Below are 21,820 nucleotides of genomic sequence, written 5' to 3'. Positions count from 1 at the left end.
GAACGATTGTGGCCTAATATTCTAGATAAAAGCCTTCTATTACAAGTTTGCCAGGGTTTATCTTTTTTATTCAAAATAAAAAAGCATTTTAAAGATCAAGAGTTCATTGAAAAGGACAAAATGTAAACAATAACAAATAGAAATCGGAACCATTCAACTCCCATCTATCCTATTTTGTTCCAACCAGAAGGCCCTGTTACAGGTAACTGTAAATAACAGGCTGAAGAGGCAAGTTTGAAACTTGAGTTTGATAAAGCATTGTCAGGGACTACCTGTATATTTTGAATGAATTGATTGATTGGTTGGTTGGTTGGTTGGTTGGTTGATTGTGCCACCAAATCAGTGTTGGCTCTGACCACAATAGACACATTTTCTCTATGACTCTGCATCTGATATTGTTCTTCAGGTCTTGAAATTATTCACATATCACAGCTGTAATGGACTAATCCATCTGGCTGCTGATCGATTTTTCTTCCATCTTTCCCATCATTATAGAGTTTTCTAGAGAGCTAGATATTTTTATAATTTCATAATTCATCTCCATTGCCATATTTTGGTTGGCTATCCCTTACAGTTGGCTATCCCTTACAGTTTGGCTTTTGACGTTTCTCTCCTTCGTTTTCCTTTTTTATTGTATTTTTACTAATGTTTCATCATAGCAGTACCCCAACCAAATTGGTGTTTGTTGTGTAGGAATAGTGCTATTTTCACTCCCAAACCAATACTTGGAGAATAGAGAAGTGTTATATTAGTAAATGTTAATGTTAAAAGTAAAGTAGCTCACTGGTTTATAACTATGATGACTAACCTTTTCCACTTTGCATGCCAAAAGTGCACTCGTGTGCGCGTGCTCGCATGCCTGCACCCATGATGCAATGTACACGTAACTCTGCTCCCTGCGCATGCACACACAACCCCCTGCATGTGCACCGTGTACTTCTGCGCATGTGCACGCATCTCCCACGTGTGCGTCTCCCCCCACGCATGTGCAGCAAATACCCGACAATCAGCTGACTGGTGGGGGATGCACGTGCATGCGCAATGGGGCTCTTCCGGGCGACCTCTTGCGTGCCGACAGAAGTGGCATTACGTGCCATTTCCGGCACACGTGCCATAGATTCGCCATCATGGGTTTATAAGGATGAGAATTCACAAACAAATTGATATTTTTTGGACTGGTCAATTTAATGGACAAGTTCTGTCTTCTTTAAACCAGTCTGATGAAGTTGCAGACTGTATATTTATTTCCAAAGGATTTTTCTGGGGGAAGCAACTGCTAAAATCAGGGAGATTGTATTACAGATGCTCAGCTGTTACTTCATAAAGGGTATAATCCAGAAGAGCTACATTATACAGCTAGTATGGATATATATAAGAACAAACAATTTGGACAACACCTTAAACATCAAGCTAGACAAGCAGTTGTCAAAAGTAAGTGATGGCTGTGTTGCACTACAACCTAAGCTTTTGTCAAGATAAGAAAACACTTATTTGTGAAAATACTTGAATATAAATATTCAAAGAGCACTTCAGGTACTCTTTTATAGTATCAAATCTATATATATATATATAAGTGAAATATCACTCACGCATCATCACAAAATCTCCAGAACCGTAAAGCCTGAAAAATGGAAAATTAGCACGTATGTTCCTCTTGGCTTCTAGGTGCTCACTAAGAAAGGATTTTTCGAAATGACCATCAGAGCATTAATATTTCGTATATTATTATTAACACACTCTGATGCTAAGGAATTCTACTCCCCCTCCTCACCTGAAAAGAAATCTGTTCCAAATGCAAAACACAAGCAGAGGAGTTTCAGTTTCAATTTAGTGTCTCAGCACCAACCAGCTTTAGTACAGAACAATTGAGCTAAGCTACGGCCAGGCTCTTTGTTGTCTCCTTGCTCACATAGCAAATACTGTTTCAATTTACAAACAGCCCTCAACTTTCTCACATACTGACAGGATGCTAGCCAGATGAATACCAATGGATGCTGGTAGACAAGGCAGAATTTCCTCCTCCCCCTTATTTTCCTCCCCAAAAACTAAGCCCGACCACATAGTTTCGTAGTGAAGCACGAGTATCGAGCTAGTAGTTTCATATTCAGTGATTCATGTATGTTGATTAGTGGTATATTTCTCAAAATATTTTTAAACAGTATTAAAAAAGAGAAAGTTAAAAGAAATTGCAATAAAATGGTACATATGGGAGATGGGAAGTATCTGAGATGTGTCTAAGTACCTAAGATATAGTTTCATTCATCTTAATGTTATACATGTTTCTTAGCAACAAGCAGTAAAAATATGAATTAATGACTAAAAAGTAATTTAAAAAATGACCTGTGTATTAATAGGTCATCATAGCTAGCAGGTGTTAAAAGTAGAGGTATGGAATAAAAAAGTTTCCAAAATGGAAATCAAAAGTTTCCTGTTATTTTGGATCCTATTATCCGTGGGATGGAGGGACTGATTTTTAGATATTCTGGTTTCTATAATCCAGAAGGAGTTGGTAACATCTTTTAAGACTTAAGACTTTTAAGGCATAAGCTTTGGGGAGCTACAGCCGTAAAACCTGGACTGAATTGTAAAACCAAATAAGACTACATTATATGAGTTAAAGAGCTTTCACATTTCTTATAGCATCAGCACAAAAATTCTAAACTGCAGCCTTTTAAAAAGTAAACATGAACATTTTCTGATGAATTAATTTCATATTGAAATCATAAGAAGATTTTTTTATAATTTTAACCCTTTGACAACCCTTTGGCAAATCAAATAAATAAATAAATAAAATAAATAAAAATAAATGGATCTCCAGAACCAGGTATTCCAATTCTACATTCTAAAATGTAGTTATATAACTAATTCTAAGTTTCATTTAATTTTTTAATTCCTTATAAAATTGGATTTGTTTCAATTCAAACAATGCGCCTGTTGAATTGTCACATGTTATAAGTAAATCATATTTAAATAGTAATCTCTTAAAGTCTTTAAAACAACCAATTAGCTTGTTTAAAGTATTCGTCCCTTATTTTGCAAACATTTCAAGTCAGTGCATGTTTTCCACTATTTTCACAAATGGCTTATTCAATAATATTAGTTTTATCATATGAGTTGGGATTAAAATGTAATTGCCTCATATTAAAGGCTGGAGGTAAAAATTCTTTTTAATGTTTCTGGAGTGTAAAACCTACTAAGATTTCTAGGTATTATTTAAACTCCAAGAGAGATAAATTTTCATATAAAGTCTCGTTCTAGAAAAAACATAGATGTTAAAATAAAAGCCCAGTGATACAATTGAAATTAGGTAAATTATATCATCTTCATCATAAAAAAAGATGTTTGAGAGGCTTTTGCTTGCCATAAAAAAATGCTCATTAATTTATCTATCCGTGTAGAATATCGAATAAGGGATTAACACTGGAATCCTTCTTAAAATATACAGTATATTAATCTTGCCCTAGAGACTTAGTGGATATTTTAGCAATCCATTTATGTCTATTGAAATTGCCTGTATATATTTAGATATATTTAACTTAACATATCGTAATTTACTTTAAGAATAACATAAACCGAAATCTATCCATGCAGCATTAGCAACCAATCTCTTTCAGTAGACTATAGATACAGTGGATCCCAAAGGCAGCCAATTAGACTTATTCTAGTTATGGAATAGCAAGATTATAAACCATATTATGCAACTTCAATAAGTTTTAGTAATGACATTACATTCAAGGATAGTCATCTCATCAGCATATAAGAACAATTTACATTCAATATTAAATACCGCCACAGTCTTAAAATCTTGGCACTGCCTAAAAGTTGAAGCCAGTTAAAAAACCAAATTGAAAATTGAAGAAGATAAGAGCATTCTTGACAGGTACCATGATAACTTGTTAGGTTGAAAGACATATAGTTTTGTGATAACCAACGGCTAAAGATATTGAATTGAAATCCAGCATAAAATGATGGTAGAAACCAGTATTTTGTCTGTGGAGATTTTTAATCATCCAAGTCATGGTTGTTCCAACACTTCACTTCTCACTCAGGAAGCTTCTTCAGTATTGAAGAAGCTTCCATTGCATTTCAAATTCCCAGAGGTTGTGGGAGGAGTTGCTGGCTGCTTATGAAGGAAGAAGAGGGTGAGTAGAAAAGAAAGAGGCAGTTTGATTGCTTCCATTGCATTTCAAATTCCCAGAAGTTGTGGGAGGAGGTGCTGGCTGCTTGTGAAGGAAGCAGAGGGTGAGTAGAAAAGAAAGAGGCAGTTTGAATTGCTTCCATTGCATTTCAAATTCCCAGAGGTTGTGGGAGGAGCTGCTGGCTTCTTGTGAAGGAAGCAGAGGGTGAGTAGAAAGGAGAAAGATAGTGGCTTTCTATAAACCAAGAATACCAATAAGACATTTAGGGTAAGTGCGCTTGAGATTGTGATTTTATTTTATTTCAAAATGACCGGCTTAGTTCAGTGTAATATTTGTTTTACAGCTGTCTTTCGCAGTACTCTTTTCAAACTTGGATACTGTCCTCTTTGTAAAAAGATTACCAGTCTACATGGACAGATTACCTATCTAGAATCTCTAATCTGTGCTCTCCAAGCAGAAATTAGGTGTCCAACCCAGCCATCTATTGAGCTGCCGTGCTACCAGCCCCCACTACCACAAATATCCTACAGGAAAAGGGCAGTATGGACAACCGTAGGATCTGACAGGGTGAGAGCTGTGGACCATAAATGCAAAGCTTTTGCTGTTTCCCAGCATAACAGATACAGTGCCCTTGCTGACCTTAATAGGGACACTAAAGTGACAGGTCAAGGTAGCTGTGATAATGATAGCTCAAGTAAGCCGGGGATCATGGTCATAGAAGAAGAACTTACTTTGGAAAGGAGAAAGTGTGAATCAGGTATTACGCACCAGTCACACAAGAAGAGCAAGACATCCAAAAAGAGAAGCCACCTTCTGGTTGGGGACTCAATTGTAAGGGATGTAAATTTAGGAAAGGATACTGAGGTTTTGAAAGAGGTCAGGTGCTACTGCCAGCAGAGACAAGAAGCGTATTCTTAAGATAATCAAGAATGCCAGCAAGGACTGTGATGTTGATACTATTATACATCTTGGTACAAATGATCTATCCCAGAAGGATGTACTTTCTGTTCAGAAAGACTTCCAGAGTTTCGGGTATGAACTTAGTAATATGGGTTGTAGGCTTATCTTTTCGGAGGTTCTACCAGTATATAAGGAACAAAAAGGGAAAGGGCAGTGTGTAGCAAAGTTTAATGTGTGGCTAAAGGAGTGATGTAAAAGGGAAGGCTTTGGTTTTATTAGTCATGATGTCTGTAGCTGGTCCAATGAAAAACTGTACAAAAGAGATGGTTTGCATCCATCAAAGAAAGGGACTGAGTTACTTGGCATTAAAGTCACAGATTTCCTGGATAAACATTTAAACTGAACAGTGGGGACAGAGAATTAATGGATTCAGAACATTTCTGTCCCCAGCAACCTAAAACTAATAAGGATACCAGTGCATGCAAAATAGATGTTTGTGCAGGTAAGATTATCAACCTTGATGCCAACCAAAACCAAGCATTTAATAGTGAGTGCCATACCATGTGCACTAATCAAACAGGTGGCAAGAAAGTAGGGGCAGACAGGCACAACACAGATTATGTAGACAGTAAACACAGTGTCAGACATAAACATCTCAAGTGCCTATATACAAATGTGCAAAGTCTAGGGAACAAACAGGGTGAACTCGAACTACGAATACATGAAGGTAAATATGATATAGTTGGAATAACAGAAACTTAGTGGGATGAAACCCATGACTGGAACATACTGGTAGAAGGATACAAACTATTCAAAAAAACCAGACCTCATAAAAGAGGAGGTGGAGCTGCACTGTATGTAAAGGATCACTATATTGCTACAGAAATGCATGAAACCAAAGATGAAAACCTCCTAGAATGCATATAGGTCAATATAAAAGAAAAAAAGAATGACATGGCCATAGGTGTATATTATAGGCCACCCAATCAAGCAGAAAATATAGATGTCCCTTTGCCAGCCAACTAACAAACATATGCAGGAAACACACAACAATAGTAATGGGAGACTTCAGTTATCCTGATATCAATTGGAAAACTAATTCTACACCAAGTGAGAAATCAAATAAGTGCCTAACCAACCTGGCTGACAACTTTGTTGTCCAAAAGGTACAGGGTGAAACTAGAGGGACAGCCATACTGGAATTAATTCTTACAAACAGAGAAGATGTGATAGAGGGAGTTGAAACTGCAGGAACCTTGGGTGAGAGCGACCATGCCATACTAGAATTCAACATAACACAAACACAAGCAACAGAACATAATGACACCAGAGTCTTGGATTTTAAAAGAGCTGATTTCAATAAACTTGGGAAAACTTGGGAAAGATTCCATGGATGAAAATCCTAAAGGGGAAAACAACTCAAGAATCTTGGGAAACTCTGAAAAGTATGATCATAGAAGTCCAGACCAGCTCAATACCACTGAGAAAGAAAAACAAGAAATCCAAGAAGAAACCAGCATGGCTGCACAAAGATCTCTCTGGCAAATTGAAAGAAAAAAAGGACAAGTACAAAAAATGGAAAGAAGGACATACAACTAAGGAAGAATATCAGCAGATAGCCAGAATCTGCAAAGACGAAGTCAGGATAGCAAAGGCTCAGAACGAACAAAGACTTGCAACAAAAGTCAAAGATAATAAAAAAAAGTTTCTTCATATAAATAACAAGAAAAAAATCAAGGAAACAGTTGGTCCACTGAGAGAAGATGGCAAGGAAGTAACAGGCAACAGAGAGAAAGCAGAACTGCTTAACTCATTCTTTGCCTCTGTCTTCACGCAAAAAGAAACTATAGCTCAACCCACCAAAAACATAACTGTAAAAGACAGACCAGAAATAAAAGTTAAAATAAACAAAAAAATAATAAGAGAACACCTGTCTGATCCTGATGAAAACAAATCACCGGGGCCTGATGGATTACATCCCAGAGTTTTAAAGGAGCTGGCAGAGGTCATCTCAGAACCACTGCACCATATCTTTCAAAAATCATGGAGTACCGGGGAACTACTAGAGGACTGGAAAAGAGCTGATGTGGTTCCCATCTTCAAAAAAGGAGAAAAAAAAACAGACCCAGGAAACTATAGACCAATCAGCCTAACATCAATACCTGGGAAGATACTGGAAAAGATAATAAACAAATCTGCCAACATCTAGAAACAAGTAAAGTAATAACTAGCAGTCAGCACGGGTTTGTTAAAAACAGATCATGCCAAACCAATCTTATTTCATTCTTCAACACAGTGACTAAATTAGTAGACCAGCAAAATACTGTGGACATAATATATTTAGATTTCAGTGAGGCATTCGACAAAGTAGACCACAACCTACTTCTTAGTAAACTAGAAAAAAGTGGAATAGATAGCACCACCTCTAGATGGACTCGCAACTGCCTGGCAAACCGTACTCAACGAGTAGTCCTTAATGGGTCTAAGTCTACATGGAGGGAAGTAAGCAGTGGGGTGCCACAAGGTTCCGTCTTAGGCCCAGTACTCTTCAATATCTTCATTAACGACTTAGATGAGGGAATAGAAGGGGAACTTACCAAATTTGCAGATGATACTAAGCTGGCAAGAAGATAGGCTCAAGATCCAAATGGATCTTGACAGACTAGAACACTGGGCCATATCTAATAAAATGAAATTCAATATAGAGAAAAGTAAAGTCCTGCAAGAAAAACCAAAAATACACATATAGACTGGGTGAAACCAGGCTCAATAGCAGTAGCTGTGAGAGGAATCTTGGAGTCTTAGTGGACAACCAGCTAAATATAAGCCAGCAGTGTGCAACAGCAGCAGCCAAAAAAGCTAATGCAATCCTAAATTGTATTAACAGAGGGATACAATCAAGATCAAGGGAAGTACTAATACCACTCTATAAAGCCTTAGTAAGACCACACCTAGAATACTGCATCCAGTTTTGTTCACCACATTATAAAAAAGATGTTGGGACTCTAGAAAAAGTACAGAGAAGAGCAACCAGGATGATTAGGGGACTGGAAGCTAAAACATACAACGAACGGTTGCAGGAACTCGGCTTGGCTAGTCTAGTAAAGAGAAGGACCAGGGGAGACATGATAGCAGTCTTCCAATATTTGAGGGGCTGCCACAGAGAGGAAGGGGTCAAGCTATTTTCTAAAGCGCCTGTAGGTCAGACAAGGAATAATGGATGGAAACTGAACAAGGAGAGATTTAACCTGGAAATAAGGAGAAACTTTCTGACAGTGAGAACAATCAATCAGTGAAACAGCTTGCCCTCGGAAGTTGTGGGAGTACCATCACTTGAGACTTTCAAGAAGAGATTGGATTGCCATTTGTCAGAAATGGTATAGGGTCTCCCGCTTGGGCTGGGGATTGGACTAGATCAGGGATCCCCAACCTTTTTGACGCCGCGGCCCAGTACCGGCATCAGCTGGGCGCCGCGGCCCGGTCCGGCATCAACTGGGCGCCACCATCTTTTTGGCGAAAAAGTGCTTCCGATGACCTCACGGAAGCACTTTTTCGTCAAAAGATGGCGGCGCAGCGCTCCGGTGAGCTTTTTCAGGTAGAAATGGCTTTCTACCCGGAAAAGCTCACGAGGCGCGCCGCCATCTTTGATGAAAAAGTGCTTCCGGTGAGCTTTCTACCGGAAAAGCTCACCGGAAGCACTTTTACCAAAAAGATGGCGGCGCCCAGCAACCAGCGGCCCGGTAAGAGTTGTTCCGCGGACCGGTATCGGTCCGCGGACCGGCGGTTGGGGACCCCTGGACTAGATGACCTACAAGGTCCCTTCCAACTCTGATTATCTGTTATCTATTACCTGTGAAAAAATTATCCTACTTAATTATGATCTTGTTGCTGAGTAACAGATATGAAAGTGTTTGATAGAAAATATTGGTAGTTGTTTTGATGTTCTGGAAATTGTAAGAAACCATTCTTCCTTGAAATTGACTAGTAAAAATTATTTGTTCAGGTTATTTTTTAAAAGCATGGCTGCAGTGTTTCATAATCACATCACCTGTAGTGAGCACATATAAAAATAAAATGCAAACATACGCAGTCTCATCCTCAATAAAATGCAGCCATTTAAACATTTCAGTTCAGTGTAGAAACAATAACCTAAATTATTGATTGCCTTAGCCTTCCCTAGCATCTCAATCAAAGCAGTATTTTATTATTGTTGAGAAATAGAATGATATGAAAAATACCTTAAATACATTTTGAATATTTTAAAAATGTAATTTTAAAGAAAACACCATGGGCAGAATCTGACATAGCATTGCTTTCTCTAGACTCAAAGAAATCGTTACAAAGAAAAGTGATTTAAGCACAGAAAAGGCCGAGGGCATGAGTCTTTGCTCCTGAAAGTTGTAGGAAAGACGCATCTGATTGCTTTACCATTTTGCACATTGCACATCCATTTGCTTTTCAAGCAACTATTTGAAAATAGGTAATTGCAGTTCCACTAGGTGGGGATATCATAACAGATAATTTTTGGGGGTAGGCCAGTGTTTCTTAGCCTTAGCTACTTCTAGATATGTAGACTTCAGCTCGCAGAATTCACCATTCATAGGGAAATCTATGAATTGGTCCACACATCTTAAAGTTGCTAAGATTGAGAAACACTGAGAGAGCCTAAATTTGATAATGTTGGTCAAACATCCACATTAATATTGAACTTTGGAAATGTCAGGCATTTCCCCCCCTTAAAAACATCTTGCTTCTACAGTTCTGACTGAATGTTGGGGAGTAAATTTCTTGGATGAAAAGCGAAATGAAAAAAAACCCAAGAAAGTCTAATCTTTTGGAAAAGCATTTTGGTACAGTTTTGCAACTTATTTCACAGTATCAAAATATCACTGTTTGTTAATTTTCTGATAGTCTGTTGCTAGGTATACAAATGAAAACAGCAAGAAAACTCAACAAATATGAACAGCTACCTCACATTTTTATTTCAAGGAATATAGTCTCCTTGTTGATAATATTGATTGGCTGTCTGCTTTTATTTTTGTCTCTTGTTCATTCATTGGCTTTGATTGTGAGGTTTAAAATGTTTTCAATCATGGATGAAAATAAAATTGTAAAAAGAAACAGTAATGGAATAATAAAATATAGACTGAAAGGTTATGTTTTCATTTAGTCAATACAGTTAGTTTTGTTTATAATATATCTTTTTAAAAACGCTGATGTGCATCAGACATTTGCTTTCATTCTGTGGAAATATTGTTAGGGAAAAGATAGCAGTCATTGTCAAATTCAAAAGTGAAGCATTTTTTTAGTATTTGTGATACTCAGCATGAGAGTATTTTATTTATTTTATTATACTATCTTTGGACAATGTATTTTATCTTCCTTTATATAAAGAGAAAGCTATTTAGAGAACCATCTGCATTAAAATTTATTGTCATCAGATGATGATACAAACTGGCTACTATTTTGTATACATAAATAATCTCCAGCAATAAAAATAAGAAAAAGTCAAGATTAAAAAATATGAAGAATGAAGGCCCACATCTGAAAAGCTGAGGCAAATTTAAATGGGAAAATTATGTAGAAAAAGCAAGATTACAAAAAACAGAAAGAATATTATTGAAAGTTTCTTCTCCTATGCAGCAAAAAGAATAAATAATTAGAGGGTCAATTTACATGTGAAATTTATTGCCAAGAGATTGATAATACAATATTATTAATAATAAGCGAGACAGACAAAAAGGCAGGAGCTTGCAGGTCATTTAATAGCAGGGATGGGATGCAAATATTTTTACTGGCCAACTCAACATCACTCACATTGAGGCATGCATTTCCTCGCTGGCCTCTCATGACTGTGGGGATGCTGCAACAGTTGTAAGTGTGAAAAATGGTCATAAGGCACTTTTTTCAGTGCCATTGTAACTTTGAATGGTCACTCCACACAAGCAAATTACCAGCAAAGGAGGAAAAAAAACCTCCAGAGAAGTTCCAGAGACAGGAAGTCTAGTCCTGCCAAGAATGTAATAAGGGTTAACAGAGAGGCAGTTTCTGTAAGCAACACCAGAATGTTTCCTTCCTGCCTTCCTTACAGGATTAGGCCAGTAATTTTTTCTAACAACCGGCTCTCCGAACTGCTTAGAATGTTAACAACCGGTTCTAGAGAATAGGTGCGAACCTGTAGAATCCCACCCCTGCTCCTGCCTCACTTGTCTGATTATTTCTTAGACAGTATCTCCTCTCTTTTTCCCAGGCCATTCATACATTCCATTCCAAGTCAAAAGTTAGTAAATTTTAGCACATGATATTTCAGGAAATTGCATTAGTTGTAATTAAAGAATAGAGGAATCATTCATGCCTTTTACCATTGTGAATAGAGAATCTGTGACCCACTGGGTCATCATTTCAGAGATATTTCCTTGCCTAAACAGAGAAACAGAATGACCAAGGCCCCTTCCCCCCAAAAAAAGCAGTGGGACCAGGAGCAACTTCCAATTTCTGACTTCCTGCTGGTTTGACTGCAACTGATTGTCTTTTGGCAGCTAATGGTGGGACCAATCTACCCAACCTCCAGAGAGCTAGGGTGGGACTACTCTACTTGATCTCCAGTGGTCAGAGGAGGGACTGGCTTGCTCAGCCTCTTGATGGCCAGGGTGAGACAAGTGTATTTAATCTCCTGGTGGTGGTGCAGCAACACTGAAACAAGCACAAATTTGCCAAATTTGAATCCCATGAGAGTCTGGGTTGTCAGATTTTGGGTGCATTCTGTAAGTTAGCCCATTTGGGGTACCTTGGTTCAAAAGTAGTTGCTCTATGATGCCCAGTTAAAGCTTACAGACACATTTTAGTAGTATATATATATATATATATATATATATATATATATATATATATATATATATATATATATATATATATATATATATATAAAAAACAATACAAATCTGAAATGCAAAGGACTATTAATTTTTTTATGAATGGCAGCTAGATTAATAATAGCAAAATATTGGAAACATCTGGAAGGCATATAAGAAAAATTGGTATGATAACTTATGGTCTAGTGTGATAATGGAAAAATTAACATATAAATTGAAAGATGATGAAAATAAGGGAGAAAAATACTTTTTTCTGTATGATGATTGTATAAAATACTCTGATAATGACAATAATAATTAACCACCTATTTCTCTCACATTATGAGAAACTATGAAATATATAAATATTGTGAATTGAAAGTATATGTGTGTGTATTATTGACTTATTCTTGCTTTGATGTTAAAAAGTATTGAATTTGTAGAAGTTTTGTTTGTACAGTTATAAAATAACTCTTTCACATGGTTTTATATTAGCATAAAATTGTTGTAAATTTTATGTTTTACTTTATAAATTCTGTGTGTATGTGTGTTCTATTTAGCATCAATAATAGGCACTTTCATAGTTAGTAAATGAGATTTTAGCAATGAGCAAAATATTCAGGGTTTAAACTGATATTCATAACTATTGGGGCAGTTTGTGATGAAAAAATATATTGCCAATATTTCCCTGAAAAATGATGTTTTTAAACAATCTAAATTTGTTTTAAATGACAGCAATTGAATGAAAGATAGGAGATATATATATAATAAACATTCTTAGTTAAGGTTTACACTTTCTAGTTTCTCATAATAAAATCCCCACCAGCTTCACCTAAAGAAATTTGTTCTTTCAAATTGTTTAACTGAAACTAAGCAAAAATGAACTTATATGTTCACAAATAGCTAATTCATTTAGGATTAATACACTATCAATAATCATAGAATCATTCATGGAGTTGGAAGGGACCTTGGAGATCTTCTTGTCCAATCCTGTGCCCAGTGCAGGAGTCCTCAAACCATCTCAGACAAATAGTGGTCTAATTTTTGTCTTGAAAACCTCCAGCAATGGAGCACCCACAACTCTGGGAATCTAATTGTTAAGAAGTTCCTCCTTATTTCCAAATTGGACCTTCTTCAAATAAGATTCCAATTATTGCTTCTTGCTCTACCCTCAGGTGTTATTGAGAATAAATTGATGCTGTCTTCTCTGTGACAGCCCTTCAAATATTGCTGCTGTCATGCTATCATGTCTTCCCTCAGTTGCTCCTCTCTGCTCTCTTTCAAGGGCCTCAGCACCATTTTGTATTATGGTGACCAGAACTGGACACAGTATTCCAAATGTAACCTCAGTAGTTCAGTATAGAGCTCTGCTATGACTTCATTTAATTTTGATATTATCCTTGGTTGATGCAATCCAGTCTGCTATGACTGTTTTGTAAAGCTGAATATTTCAATGAGCACAACTACAAAAAGGTATCCAGAGAAATCCTAACTCTTATTAAGTGATTTAGATTTTTGTGACAAAGTGCCCAGAATATCCATTGCTTTCTAATGAAATTAATGGAATTTGAAAAAGCTTGAGTGGATATGCTTTTTTTTAATAGAGGAAAAGCATCCATAAATTTGTATTTGTCTCTATTAGTGTTGTATTGAGAACAAAGCTGACATAATTTAATCAGTAGTTAAGCAGATGTTGAAAGTGTAGATTAATATAGTACAATTTCTGTTTTCTGATTTGTAGCTGTGTAGCACATTTTTCTGTTAATAAACATTAGAGCACATCAGTGTTTTAAAAGCTTCATATTTTATGCAATTGCATATGCTGAATATAAAGTTCTGTTGCTCCATCTGTTCCTACTAAGAAGGCAGCTATGATAGCAATCTATATCTATCTAGCTATTTGAAACCTTTTAAGTGAGTTTTCATACTTAAACAGTTAAGGGGGATCACTCATTGAGGGAAGGAAATAATATTCTCTAAGAAAATCTAGATGTGAACATATCTATTTTGACCTCATAAGTATTGGTTTTTGTTAATAACTATAAATGTGTCATGGCCCCATTGGAGCTTGAATCAGCGGAGGAGGATGAGCCAGAGCTGGGGCCGAAGAAGGTTGCGGGGCAGCCTCGTTGGCTCTGGAGGAGGACGGGGAGGAGCAAGACAAGGCATCCCTCGGGCCTGGGATGGCTTGCCAGCAGGGAAGAACAAACAGGATGACCGAGAGAGGGGAGAAGGAATGGGAAGCAGTGGAGATGAGGAGCGATAGAGTTCAGGCGACAAGCAAGGACCGCCTCTTCCTGATGGCAGCCTTTGGGGGAAAGTTGGAGCAATAAAGGGGAATTCGAACTATCAGCTGGCTGTGTTGCCTCTGTGCCTTGCCCTGGGTCATCACAAAATGTAGCATTTTGTTTTATAAAATATATTTCTATAACTTGATTCTAACATTCATTGTATCAACAAATGTAAGAAGGAATGTAATTTTCTACCTAGTATTATATTTCACAGGAATAGTTGATCTGATAAATCATTAACATTGGAAGACAAGGGAACCAGGATGCAAGAAAATTCAGTATAATAACCCTCTTCTGCTTTGAACATCCGCAAGATAATGTAGTGCAAGAGCGTCAAACTGGCAGCCCGTGGGCCAGATGCGTCAGACACAGGCCCCACCCACCTCAAGTCTGCAAGGCAAAAAACATTGCAATACGTCACGTGACGCGATCGAGTTTGACACCCATGATGTAGTGGCAAGATTGCTTTTACAAGAATTAGCGAACCATATTATCATTTTAGAGTTAAGATGGTCCTCCAGTTTGTTCTTAGAAGGGAAGAGTAAATGAAGAAATGCACGTTGCTAAGTGGTCTAGGTCTTTGATTACATAGGATGAAAAAGTGCTGGATATGTACATGAAGAAAACCATTTGTTTGTTTAATGACTGTGGATTCACTTAACAACCACAGTGATATTCACCCAATGACCACCACAAAAATTGGATTGGTCTTTATGACATATGACTTACAGGTAGGCTCCATTAAAGTCATAGGTTGAAGTCTACTTGTAATTTAATAGAAGACATATATGCATATGAGTTTTTATATAAAAATGTTACATGAGTATCCCAGCCCTCAATGAGATGAGTCTTCTTAGTTCCTTATTTTTATTTAAACTGATTGCCCAGAAGTAATAAAATATTGCTTTCATTAATCACATTATTTGAATATGGATCCTATTATATAAAAGAAATAAAGAATTTCCAATAAAAAGTAACCATTTCTATTAAATCTTTGAACTCTTTTCTTCAGTACAATACATTGCCTTTCTTATTTAATCACATCACTTTAAAATAATTTGCCATTGAAAAACGAGAGCACTTCAGACTATTTTAGAGAGTATCTACATCAGATCTTGATTATATTATTGCAATTAAAATGTTTCCTTGATACTTTGTCCTCTCAAAATAACAGGTTTGATTGTCATTAGGTCTATACTACATTATTCTAAAAACCATAACGATCTTTTTTGTAGCTGTTCCACATTTGTTAAGTATTTATTTGGTTTTCTTTATATGTATTTTTAAAAATGAAATTAATACTCATGTATCTGAGTAAATTGCAGAGCACTGCAGGAAGCTCATCAACAAAGATACAAGTATTAGAAATAAATAGCAGTGACTGATTTATTAGACAAAAATACAGATTACTGAAAAAGCTGCCATCCTTGAAATATCGGTTGGTCATTTCATCCCCAAACAACACTCTTTGTACGAAGTGTTCAGTCAGGTTGACAATTCAGTAGTCCTGCAATAATAGCTTCCAATTTAAACTTATAAAAATATGCATTTTATAATCTCTCTCCCTCCCTCCCTCCCTCCATACACACACACAAACACACACACACCAATCACAGGGGCCCTCCTGGCATATAGTTAGAATGATGCAGTATTGCACACTATCTCTATTCACATCCAGGAGTTAGATCCTGACAGGGCACAAGATTGACTCAGCCTTCCCTCCTTCTTAGGTCAGTAAAATAAGGACCCGGCATTATGGAGTGATATATTAGTCTAAGTCAAGGGTGTCAAACTCATGGCCTGCAGGCCAGATGTGTCACAGGCTGGTCCTGCCCCCGCCTGATTTAGCAAAGGGGGGGAAAGTCCTGATACATTATGTGACGCCGCCGTAACAACACGAGTTTGACACCCCTGGTCTAAGTGGTATTGCTATATGTCTGTCATAAATATTATTATAAAATTACAAGCTGGTATTTTCCCCAACTTCTATTTAGTATTAAACGTTATACTAACAACTCCCATAATCCCGGTATTAAAATTACCTTCTGTGGCATTCTTCTTTTGCCTGGCTTTCATTCTCTTCCTGGCATGCTTAAAAGGCTTAAACAAAGGATAAAACATGAGGGTGGTCATTGAGTGACATCTGAAAACATACATTCTCCAAGAAGAAATATTACTACTTAAATTATATAATAGTTACTTTGGCACGCCATCCCAATATTGTGGCATGCCATCCGAATTCTGATGTTGTTGACATTGAACCTTCAGGCAGTGATTTAAGATTTATCCTGTCTTTTAGGCACTCATTAAAGTGGTGCGCCTACAGATCTGGCATTCCCCCCCCCCTCCCCTGTTTCAACAGCTTTTAAGCCATTTATGCTTTTAAGCATTTTATTTTTAGAAGCTTTTATTGGATTATTTATGTAATTCAATATAAATTGATGGTTTTTTAAGTTTATCATAAACTGCTTTTAATTGTTCTCATTTGGGACCAGTTTTTCAATGTACCTGGATGAGTGGTACAGGGCTTTCTAAATAAATAATAAATAATACATAGCTATAGGGCATATTGCCAGTAAAAGAGGTATGAGGGTGTGGGAATAAGTGTGCAGAAAACAAAACATGACTGAAGAGCCCTGGGTGTTCCTATGATTTGTTATAAATTCATTACCAGTTCAGTTCTTGTTTATACAGTACTTTTATTAAGAATATTAAAGTAAGCAAGAATGGTTTTACGTTCTTAATTATTTGCACTGCATTCTGTTGTGAGTTCTTCCCTTTTTTCCTTCAGTATTTAAACAAAGTAAGCTATTTGCCTTTTAAATTGCAGAGAGAAAATATATTTTTCTTTCAAGATTTCAGCCCAAACAATCTCCATCTCCACCTTCCCCCCTGTATGTGTGTGTGTGTGTGTGTGTGTGTGTGTGTGTGTGTGAAGATTCTCAGTCATCCAGGTAGAGTGCCTTCCAAGAATTGTTGTGCTGTAAGAATTGTGTTAAAATAGTTCTTAAAAAGTGGTTGATAAATAGTTTAGAACCTTATCAGAGCCAATAGAAACAGAGTTCATAAGTCTTTTATTTTTTTTAATTATTTATTATATCTTATAATTATTATATCTTATAAATTAAAAGTGAATCTTGGTGGCTGTATATTCCTCATTACATTAGGAGGGTTAAAATATAGTTAAATAAAAAACCACTAGTGACATAACAAAAAAATCAGAATCTACCACACAGAGATATTACTTAAAATACTCAACAATCACATGGCAATACTACTTCAGAAGCAATTCAGTTGCTCACTTAATTCCCAAAGGCTCTTCAGAAGGCCAAGTCTTGATATCCTTCTCCAACAGAGCAATGATATGTTATTGCTTCCCCATTATCTCCAGTAGAATGCTGCTCTTGGAGAAGGAAGTCATCCCCTTTTTATGGAGAACATTCCCGTAGACTGGGGAGCCTTCAGTGCCTTACATCAGTGGTCCCCAACCTTTTTTATGCGCGGCCCGGTACCGGCATCAGCTGGGCGCCGCGGCCGGTGCCGGCATCAGCTGGCGCCGCCATCTTGTTTTGATGAAAAAGTGCTTCCGGTGAGCTTTCTACCCGGAAAAGCTCACCGGAAGCACTTTTTCATCAAAACAAGATGGCGGCGCCAGCAAACCAGCGCCCGGTAGGATTTGTTCCACGGACGGACCGGTCCGCGGACCGTGGTTGGGGACCCCTGCCTTACATGATAGATCTTACTAGACAGGCAGGTTCCACTCAGAGAAAGTGGTCTCAAAGATACCTAGGTCCTGACATTTAAATGTGACAACCAGCACCTTGAATTGTACTGGGAAACCAGTAAAACTTCCAAAGTAGTAGTGTTAGATGGGTAATATGGGTTATATTTCTATTAGTACTCATGAAACTGCATTGAGGACCAGCTATATCTTCTAAAAGGAATTTAAAGGCAGCCTTATGTAGAATGAGTTGTGGTATATTTAGCATAAAGTGACAAAGGCATGAGTGATTGTCAAAAGAGCCTCCTGGATTAGAAATGGCTACAATAGATATCTACAAAACTACAAAGGCTCTCCTAGCCATAGTCTTGAATTGCCTTTCTAGCAGAAGCTGTGAATCCAAGAGGGATCCCAGATTGTGATCCTTCTTTGAATAGGGAAGTTCAATTATATCTAATGGTTGAATTTTATTAATGGTGAAGTTCAGTTTCACAAATGGTGAAATTTAATGGAAAATCTTGGCTTTCTGCACCCATACTCCCTCTATCTTTATGGCATTATTTGTTTTATTATTTGCTGGTAGTTCAAAAGAATAATCAATATTTGCTGATGATATAATAATAATAGCCGGCAAAATGCACCATTATCAAGTAGAAAAAGAATTGTACATTTATCTGCTTGGAAAGAACAATGAAAAAGTCCCAATACATCACGTTGACACTGCTGTGATGATGTGAGTTTGACACCCCTGTTTTAGAGTGAAATTAACACTACTGGCAGTAGGATGCATTTTGTATCTTTCCTCTATATTGTAATATAATGATCACAAAACTTGTATTTGTATTTCCTGCTAATTGGATAAAACATGGTGAACACATCACAGTTTGACCTTATTTCCATATAAAAAATCATGGTTAGTTGAAAACAACAAAAAAAATTACTTTCATCCCTCCTCTCAGTCATGCCATGATTGCAAATTCATCCATGGAGCAACGACTACATATTCAGGCAGAACTACACATTCAGGCAGAATAAAATATTGCAAGAATGATCAGCGCAAGGATGGTCTATGGATACCCACTGACTATGACCAACTTCTGAACTGAGACTGCTTCTTGACATGATACAGACAAATGACTGATGTCATCTTACACTGTACAGCATGTTGATTTCCCTGAAATTTCTAACTAGCAATATAAGTATATGGATAAACATTAAAATATTTCCTTTGTTCCTGAAGGAGATTTCCAGAATCTTAAACAATAGGTAGCAGTATTGTAAAATTACAATTGTGCCATTTGGCATTATAATACAACTATTTCCTGGTATGTTATGGAAGAAGAGAATTTTAAAAGGTCATCTAATCTATTTTCCCCCTTTGCTAAACTGGTAGGCATGGCCAGCTCATGACACATCCGCCCATAGGCTGCGAATTTGACAGCCCTGGTGTAAAACATAGCAACCCTTAGATGCAACAGTGTTTGTTCTGTTCAGTGAATGAAAACAACCAAAATGATGGTTGCAAGCTGAATATGTTTCCTAGTAAACAGATCAGCTGCAACTGTGCAAGGAGGAAATTATAGTTTGAATTCTCCAGGTTCTTCAAATAGGGCTGCGGAAGATGCATGCTTAAAATTGCTTTCATCTGACAATACTGGCAACCAATTATCTGACTTGGTGGTAGGCAAATTCTGTGGTTCATTCTGTATGCATAAAACACTCTTGTGCTGTTTCTGCCAATTTCTGTCACCTGACTTGGATTTCCAGGTATCAGTGAATTATCCGGTAGATCAGCAGCTAAAGAAATGTCTGAAATATCCAAAATGTTATCTGGAAAGAGAGCACTGAAAACTGAGTAAGAGAATGTGTTGCATTAGAAATTGGGTTATTAATTGGAGGGGGAACAATTGCAACATTTATAATATATGCATTTTAATTAATCAAGAAACTGGAGAGAGCATACTAAAAGTAATTATTTATGCTGTTTAGACAATACACTGAGATTTTAAAATTCCAGTTGGAGAGGTGGCTTTATGCAGCCAGGCAGGGTAGGAAGTGATTCAGGATGCTTTAATTACCTAATATAATAAGAGTGTAATTTATATTCTGCATTGAGTTAAGTTGTGCACTAATTACATCTATCATTCTAGTAAAAGATTAGCCTTAGGTGCTGAGTGGCACAAAATAAATAGTTTTTAAAATTACTAGAAAAATTTGATGAATAATAAACAGCAGTTATTCTGGACTATTGATTTATATTTACTGAATCAAAGAGATAAATATTTCTCCTACTTCAAAGATACATTTAAATGAAACATGTCATTTTCATCATAGTTATTCATTTGAACTAGATAATACTTGAAAACTCACACATTCAGAATATTTATTTATTTATATTTTATTCAATTTATCTGGCTGTTTGTTTGAAGCACATACTCTGGGTGATGAATACAGTTACTAACATCAGCATAATAATTCACAATGAAAAATAAAGATACACAGCAACAACAAAATAATTGGTTTCACAAACAGTCAACAATGAGCAAAGTAGAGCAACTTACAAGATGAACAGTTGTAAGTGTTCATTCTTGGACACATTCTAATGATGCATTATTTTTATTTAACAGTATTGTGTGACCTGTGCTAGATCAATGCAAAAATCCATTTTGACTTTTACTGGCCACCATCAATATAGCAATTAAAAATTGTAATAGAAAATAGTCAAATAAATAGTATTGGAAAACTGGAAAACTCTGACCATCCTAGACCAAACCAAGTCAAAAAACACTAGAGAATTCCTGGAAGTCTGGCACTCTGACATATCAGTTATAACTGGCACATAGACATAAATAGCATCTACATTCAAGGGAGATAATCAACAAGCTGAAAAAGGAACAAAAAGACTAAAACATCTCTCCATCAGTAATCAACACCCAGATGACCAGAACACCAAGATTAACATCAAACCAGCAATCAAGAACTAAACAATACCCCAATCAAGGATCTACCAAACAAGCTAATAGTAAACAGCTCAACCAAAGAACCTCCCAAAACCACTCCCACCAACACTGACAGGGCAAGCCACTAGGACCATGATGGCGAACCTATGGCACGTGTGCCGGAAGTGGCATGCAGAGCCACTTCTGCCAGCACGCAAGAGGTCACCTGGAAGAGCCCCACTGCGTATGCGCGCGTGCCCTCACCAGCCAGATGGTTATCAGGTATCTGCCACGCATGCACAGGGGGAGACACGTGTAGAAGACATGAGCGCATGCGCAGAGGCATGCGGCGTGTGGGGGGGTTGCGTACGCATGTGCAGAGGTGTGTGGTGCAGGGGGGTCCTGCGTGCATGCGCAGGGGGTGGGAAGAGTCACACTCACATTGCATCATGGGTGCACTTGTGGCACGCAACATGGAAGAAGTTAGCCATCACTACACTAGAATATAGATTGAGACCTACCAGCACTGATGATGTTTTCTAGTTTGGGTAATGAAACATCTGCAAGAAAACAACCAGAGAGTTGTTATCAGAGAGCACCAAGGACTTTATCTTCAGCAATGGTTCAGCCCAGTGCATACATTCTGGAGAGAGAGTTGTTCTCTTTCAGGCTCCAGCATGAGCCCGAAAGCTTGGAGGAATAAACCTTTGGTTCTAGTGATCGGAACTGGGATGGATCTTGCAATAATATCCTGGGACACATATATTTGTCTTCATTCATAAGTATGAAATATATTTGCCACCTTGACTTATTTATAAAAAATATTAAAGGCAGGGTTAAAAAAAAATCTTTAAAAAACCCTAAAGGAGCTTCCAAAGGCTGCATGAACAGCCTTTGCTTTCAGATACCCAGTTTTTAGGCATTTCCCTATAATTAACTAGCTATATTTAAAAGTTGCAAATGTTGTATACACTGTTCT

At 37.1% G+C, this 21,820-nt stretch overlaps 1 protein-coding gene across 2 annotated transcripts in view; it reads left to right on the top strand.

Moving 5' to 3' along the window:
• Positions 1-21,820, top strand: part of EFCAB11 (EF-hand calcium binding domain 11) — a 61,502-nt gene that overhangs the window by 15,948 nt on the left and 23,734 nt on the right. The window lies entirely within an intron of this gene.

The sequence above is a fragment of the Notechis scutatus genome, chromosome 1 (genome assembly GCF_049901735.1).
Source record: "Notechis scutatus isolate UNSWTSFEM ecotype Mainland chromosome 1, rNotScu1.2, whole genome shotgun sequence".
Taxonomy (NCBI): Eukaryota; Metazoa; Chordata; class Lepidosauria; order Squamata; family Elapidae; genus Notechis; species Notechis scutatus.
This window is presented reverse-complemented; position numbering and strand designations above follow the sequence as displayed.